Genomic DNA, 7319 nt, shown 5'->3' on the forward strand with positions numbered 1-7319 from the left:
CCCTGCCCCTGGGACTCAGTGTGGAGCAGCAGCCTTGAGAACTGAGGGAGCCGCGCAGCCCTGGCCCTGCAGCAGGAAGCAGACTCCTGTCTTTCTCGTTGGCTTCAAAATACAGCTGGCAAGACCAGCCCACACATCAGAGGGAAAGCCCGGGAGTGTCGGACCTCCACCACGCGTGCCCCCCAGATCGACACCCCACATATAAACACCCCAACCCACCAGGCCGACAGCGCCCGGGTGGGAACAGATTTCCCGGGAAACGGGTGCGCGCACCGGGCATCGGAGGGGCACTGGCTGCGAATCCGAGCCCCGCACGCAGCCCACGGGGAGGCCGGGGCCCAGCGCTGGGCGGTGGCTCCTGGACAGACCAGCTCCCAGCAGGACGCCGGGCGGAGCCGGGAAAGTTATGCAGCCGCACGGCGGGCGCTCATGTGCTGCATGTGCTGGGCCTCCTGGCCACGGGGGACGTGCGCGTGGACTGACCTGGGGCGCCGGGCAGGGGCAGCTGTGTCTGAAACATCGTTTCCTGTAACAGCTCGTGAGGAACCGAACAGCGAAGATGGAATGTGTGGGGGCGCCAGGCCCTTCTGCCGCATTCCTCCATCCCCGTGACCAGGGCCCTCAGAGTGGGGGCTCCTCCACGGACCCCCCACGAAGGGCAGTGGGCGGTGTGGTCACCCGAGGCCACGTGGAGTAAAACACTGCAACGGGAGGCGGCACCCAGGTATGTGTTCCCACTGACCTCCAATGACCCTCACGTAAGAGGGTTAGGAGAGGACACGGAGCCTCCAGCCCAAGGTCACCCCACGGTCACACCGCTGACTGAGGCCTCTCCGAGCCCACACTCTCCCCGTCTCCAGAACAGAGAGTAAGCAACACGCTGACTTAGATAACTCAGCCCAGCGGCCGCGTGGGAATGAGTTCCTGTGGGTTTTGTGTGTTATTATGAGTTCACGGTCGTGTGTCTGAGTGTTAACGGGGCACCTCTTCTTCTCCCCCGAGACAATGGACTGCCCTGACGGTGTGGCTCAATGGATAGAACATTAGCCGGCAGACTGAAGGGTCCCGGGTTCGATTCCGGTCAAGGGCATGTACCTGGGTTTCGGGCACATCCCCAGTAGGAGGTGTGCAGGAGGCAGCTGATCGATGTTTCTCTCTCATGGATGTTTCTAACTCTCTATCCCTCTCCCTTCCTCTCTGTAAAAAATCAATAAAATATATTTTTTAAAAAACATGTGCACAGGCTGATCATAGTGGCCCTGCTCCCGGCCAGGAGGTGGGACTCCCCCAAAGGCCCGTCACAGACGACAGGCGAGCAGCACGTGGCGCCTCCACGCAGCGCAGTGTCGTTCGGCCCTAAAAGGACGAAGAATGGTCCACGGCAACACGGTGACCCCAGAAACATGCCAAGTGAGGGGCCGGACACGAGGCCACTCCCTGTAGGGCCCATCATGGGAAATGTCCAAATCGGCAAACCCGCAGCGACTGCAGCAGGTCCGCGGCCACGGGGGGCCGAGGGCGAGACGGGAGGGACGCTCGCGGTCCGGACTCCGGGCTGGTGGTAAGACTCAGGGCGAGAAGGTTCTGCAGCCACTGAACTGTGCGCGTGGAGACGGTGACAGTGACGAAGCGCGTGCTGTGGCTCATCTTACCGGACCGGGGGCGACGGAGGCATCCGGCAACCTTCCGCGGTCATTGATTTCCTGAACGGAAGCCTGACCCACGGGACTAACGGCGCGGCTCCCAGCCTGGTGCGGGGTGGGCCTCATCTGGAAACAGCATCACGGTTTCCAGCGGCAGCCCTGGGGGCGGCAGTGAGGGGACCGTCCTCTGGGGAACCCCTTGGCTGGGGGGACACGTCCTGTCCTCGGGTGCCTCCTCCTCACCCACGCTGCGAGAGCGATGTGCCCTGGCTCGTCCCTTCGCACCAGCCAGGGCCAGAAAAGAGCATTTTAAACATTTTTGAACAGGAGTGGGAAGAATGCAATTTCAATATTTCCATGTTAGCCCGGCCGGCGTGGCTCCGTGGCTGAGCGTTGACCTATGAACCAGGAGGATACGGTTCGATTCCAGGTCAGGGCGCATGCCTGGTCTGTGGGCTGGATCCGAAGGAGGCAGCTGATCAACAATTCTCTCTCATCATTGATGTTTCTATCTATCTCCCCCTCTCCTTTCCTCTCTGACAGCAATAAAAAATAAATACAAATAATAAAAATTTTTTAAAAGATTTCCATTTTAGATGTTTCAGTTGGTGACACCTATGAGACGTAGAGACACCACGTCTGTGACTGGAGCCCAGGGATGGTTTAGGCCACAGACATAAAGATTGAAACTGCAGTGGACCTTTGAACAGCCCACGGGTTAGGGGTACTCAACCCACACACACAGTCACAAATCCTCATGTAACATTTGGCTCCCCGAAAACTTAACCACTCACAGCCTGTAATGCCAGAAGCCTGGCCAGCAGCATAAACGGTCGATGAACACATTTTGTATGTGATGTGAATCACAGACTGAATCCCTACCACGAAGGACGCGAGGGCAAAGGAAGTGTTATTAGGAAAATCATAAGAGAGAGAAAGTACACTCACTGCCTTTATTGGAAAATTAATCTGCGTATAAATGGATCGGCGCCGTTCACACCCGTGCTGCTCGGGCCGGCGGTGTCAGCGCACGCATGTGGTATCTACAGACACTGACACGGATGCGATCATCTGACAAATAACAAAATGATGCGCATGGTCTTTCAATGCAGATAATGATGAAGAAAGAATCACCCGCCATCTATCCACAGAGATCCTCCTTTCTAATGAGCTGCTGCGGGCGTCTGGAGTTTTAATTATTCCCACTCGTTTGTATCGGGTGGCGGGATAAGGGTACTGAGCGGAGGAACAGTGGTCTCGCCACAATCTCCTGGTGCCCTGGGCCCTCTCTCCTTCCTCCACCATCAGGGAGATGGCTGATGCCACCGCCTCAGTCAGGCGAAGTGACACACCGCCTCGCAGCGTCTGAGATTCCCAGGGCCTGGAAAGGACCTACAGTCCCTCCAAGGGGTGGGAGACCCAGGAAGCAAGCACCCCGGTCTAAGGGGGCCCCTGGAGTGAGAGGAGGAAGACCAAAGGGAAGGCGTGGGCCTCAGACGCCGGGGGGTCCCCATGTGAGGTCCCCCCCCCCCAGCTCAGACAGCTGCCGGACCAGCCCCCGGGGAATCTGACGGCAGGGGTGTCCTGGGCCTGTTTGCCCAGGTCACGCCCAACAAGGGCCCCAGACCCCAGCGAAAACTAGCAGAGAAGGGGCCGTGGCCGCCCCGAGGGGCAGCAGCAGGGACAGGGGCCTGTGCACAGGGCTGCCGGGCGGGGAACCCCCGCCGCCTGGGGATCAAGGACATGGGCCAGAACCCATGCGCCCCACACATCCTATCGTGGTTAAAACCCCTGGAATGGACACACAGCCCCCGGGAAAACGCGGGAACCCGGAAATGACCTGGAGAAATGGCTCAGAATGGAGCTACTTCGTGTGATACGTGAATAAACAAGCGCTTGGCGGTGGGCTTTGCAGAGATTCTGCAAGAGCAGGTTCTGGCAAAAGTGGGAGGGTTGCCACCCAGCATATTCCCAGCCCAGCGCCACCTCCCCGGTGCGGGTGCAGGAGACAGGAGGGCGGGGTGAGGACGGAGGAAGAGACACCAGCCCCGCTTCCCTCCCCACCTGCCGGGAGCCGGTCCATCCTTGCTGTTTCAAGGGACCTGGCGTATATGGCATACTGTTCTTAATATGTTTGCTCACCTTCTTGGCACTGTGTTTTATAACCGAGGTCACCTCTCCGAGAAAGGTTGTTTCCACAGGGAGAGTTTTTCCCCTGAGGTTAGGGAGGGAATAAAACCCCTTCACTAAGCGCCAGGCGGGTAATTAATCTCTTTAACTACGAACAATCATACTTAAGCTACATAATCTTTACTCCCTGGACTGGAGATAAGAAACGCCCTCACCTTTGTAATAGAAATTGACAGGATTAAAATCAACTGGTATAAATACAGATGCGACAAGACAACAGGAGACAGAACTTACACACAGAACTCTAGAGACAGAACTTAGAAGACAGAACCTACATAGAACCTAGAGACAGAAGAACTTCGCTGGAGAGAACATGGCAAAAGATCCTGGTCAGAACCTGGCTACAGAACTTGGTTGGAGAACCTAGACAGAACCTGGCTGAAGAACTCGGCTACACAGCACCCACCGGCCCGGCTGTGCTGGATACTAAGCACCCAGTAAATGCTGCAGAAGGACTGAATGGTAGGACACACTAAGTATGGGTTGAATAAACCTACTTATTATACAGACTAGAGGCCCGATGCACGAAAATTCGTGCAAGAGTAGGCCTTCCTTCCCCCGGCTGCCGGCACCGGCTTCACTCTGGCACCCGGGACCCAGGCTTCTCTCCTCTGGATGCCCACAGGCACCCGGGATCCCGGCTGGCTTCCCTCCGGCCCCTGCTTCGTCAGGAAGGACATCCAGAATGACGTCCGGTTTAGTTAGTGTATTACCCTTTTATTATTATAGATTTATTTTTAAATGTATTTATTGATTTTAGAGAGGAAGGGGGAGAGAGAGGAGAGAGAGAAACATCAATGATAAGAGAGAATCATGGATCAGCTGCCTCCTGTACGCCCCACACTGGGAATCAAACCCACAACCCAGGTATGTGCCCTGACTGGGAATTTAACTGTGACCTCCTGGTTCATAGGTCGATGCTCAACCACTGAGCCATGCGGCCGGGCTGCACCCAGTCTTAGGATTGGAAATCGGGGTCCTGCCCACACTGGGAAGGCTGACACGCTGCACCTCAACAGGAGGCCCTGGCGGACGAGAAACACTATCTTCAGGACAGACCCTCCATCCGAGAGGGCCAGGCAGGCGCGTCCTGTGCTCGGCCCTGATCAGAGCCGTGCTGTGTGACCTGAGATGTCACCCATCACCCTGGGCCTGGCGCCCATGGTTACATCTCACCCACTGGTGGTGAGCAGGACAGAGGAGGAAGTCTCCGGAAGCCGCTGGAAAGGCGAGGAGAACCACATGGGCGAGTGTGATCACCGCCTCCGGCCTCTCGCTCACAGCGACCGAGGGCACCCAGGGGCACCCTCTGAGGTGCGTCCACCGGCGCAGGAGCAAGCCCAGCGGCAAGTCCTCATCCTGTGGCTGGACGTGGGGGTGGTGCTCCTCAGGGGTGCCCCTTTCTGGGCCCGGCCGTCTCCTGGCTTCTCCCCCCTGGATCTGCCCTCAGAGACCAGCCGGGAGCTCCTCCCTCCCCACCTCTCCGAGGTGGGGTCCAGTTTACTTCCTACCCTGGGCACTGGGCACTCTCCCCGATGGAGGGATGGCCATACCCCCTCCCCCCACAGCCCCCAGGAAGCCGGGATTGGTCACTTCCCAGGATAAGAAGATGTTCTGGGGAGAGGGAGTGCGTACAGGGTAAGGCCCTGGGCACCGGCCGCGCGGCTTCCTGGGGAGCGGGCAGCGGCTGTGTGTCCTCTCCCGGTGCCATCGGGGCTGCCAGGTGTGTCAGCTCTGCTCAAGGACGAGGAGGCGATGTTCGTGCTACAGGTGCATCGTGACTCTCGATCGTCCTTGGAAACTGACCATAAGTGAAACGGCCTCTCACAGACGCAGCTGGACCAGAGGTCATTGAGGTCAACGAGGGCCAGGTTCCTGCTGCGTCTCTCTGGTCAAAGCGCCACCAAACTCCTAAACAAAGGCCAAAGCGCGCCCGCCATCACAGGGGCATGAAGCGTGAGCCGCACATACCCACCCGCCGTCACAGGGGCATGAAGCGTGAGCTGCACATACCCACCTGCCGTCACACAGGCGGTAAGTGTGAGCCGCACAGACACACCCACCGTCACATGGGCAGTAAGCGTGAGCCGCACATATGTGCCCGCTGTCACACGGGCGGTAAGCGTGAGCCACACAGACATTTAAGAAAGATGAACTAGAACAAGTAAGAGAATGATTCTCAACCCACTTATTCCACTGCAGGATCTCAGGTGGCAGGAGCAGATCCCAGGGACTCGGGGTGCAAGGGGGGGAACCCCCTGCACAGGCCGCCCTCCCATCTCAGGGCCACTCTCCCACACCCACACTCACTCGGGCGGGACAATGGACACACCAGCTCCCCCCACGTGCAGCTCTGAGTCCGGAGACCAGGGGCGCCACCAGCTGCACGCAGGCGGCCTGACCGGGACCCGCTGTTCCCTCATCAACATACAACAAAGTGACACTCAGCAAACCACGCTCCGCGAGGGCCGCCAGTGTTGGTGACGGTGGAGCCGCGATGGGAAGGAACGAACGAGGGCCCAGAGCTTCCTGCAACTCGCCTCGCCGCCGGCGGGACAGCGGACCTGGAATCCACGCGGCCCTTGGCTTCCAGCCTCCATTCCTTCCCTGAGACCAGTGGTCGGCAAACTGGCCCCTTGAGTGTGGCTCTTCCACAAAATACCACGTGCGGGCACGCACGTACAGTGTGATTGAAACTTCGTGGCCCATGTCACAGGGCCAAAGAGCCGCCTGTGGTTTGCCGACCACTGCCTTAGACCATGCTGTTTTTCGGGCACTGCTAGGGGCGAAGTCACCTGGAAACAGGTTAGATAAGTGCGCGTGTGTGTGTGTGTGTGCGCGCGCGCGCACATCTGTATCTCTGCATGTGCACACATGTGTCTGTGTGTACTCGTGCATGTGTCAATGTTCACATGTGTATGTGGTGTGTTCAAATGTGTGTGTGTGTCCATGTGTGTATTCATGTGTGTGTGTTGTTAGCAGGAGGAGGGAGAGGGAGAGACTGTCATTGGATTGTATTCATTCCCCAAGCTACCCGATGAAAAATTGAGAAGCCGCAAATCCGAGCTTGACAGGACAGTAATTTTCAGAGACGTCCACAAGCTCAGCCCGGGCCTCCGTGTTCTCTGGCCACACCGCGGCCTTCACATCGCCACGGAAGCACCTGGTTGCGCCCACGTGCCCCCCTGAAGCAGCAGACTCGAGGGGGTTCGGGAGAAAGCATCCCGCCAGGTAACCGTGGAGCAGGACAGACTCAGCCCAGGAGCCCCGCGGGCCCAGGTGGGCGCGTCGTGCACTGTGCACGCTGGTCGCCCACCCGAGACCGCGCTTCCGGCACACGTGGCCTTTTCTCTTTCAGTTTGAGCTCCTCCGAGGCCCAGGGAGGTTCAGGGAGTGCGCGGCTCGCTCCCCGGGCAGAGGGAAGCTGCTCGGCTCTCAGAGCTCCAAGGGGCCACGGCTTCCTGCTCCATCTTCCGAGGCAGTCAC

General features: G+C 58.5%; 1 long non-coding RNA gene across 2 annotated transcripts in view; it reads right to left on the reverse strand.

Annotated features, from left to right (window-relative positions):
* Positions 1-595, reverse strand: part of LOC107182211 — an 8066-nt gene extending 7471 nt beyond the window's left edge. For both annotated transcript variants that reach the window (XR_001512933.1, XR_001512928.1), the window contains exon 1: positions 484-595. This is a non-coding gene — a long non-coding RNA (uncharacterized LOC107182211). The remainder of the gene's footprint in view (positions 1-483) is intronic.
* Positions 596-7319: the final 6724 nt, after the last annotated feature.

This window comes from Myotis davidii, unplaced genomic scaffold (genome assembly GCF_000327345.1).
Source record: "Myotis davidii unplaced genomic scaffold, ASM32734v1 scaffold170, whole genome shotgun sequence".
Taxonomy (NCBI): Eukaryota; Metazoa; Chordata; class Mammalia; order Chiroptera; family Vespertilionidae; genus Myotis; species Myotis davidii.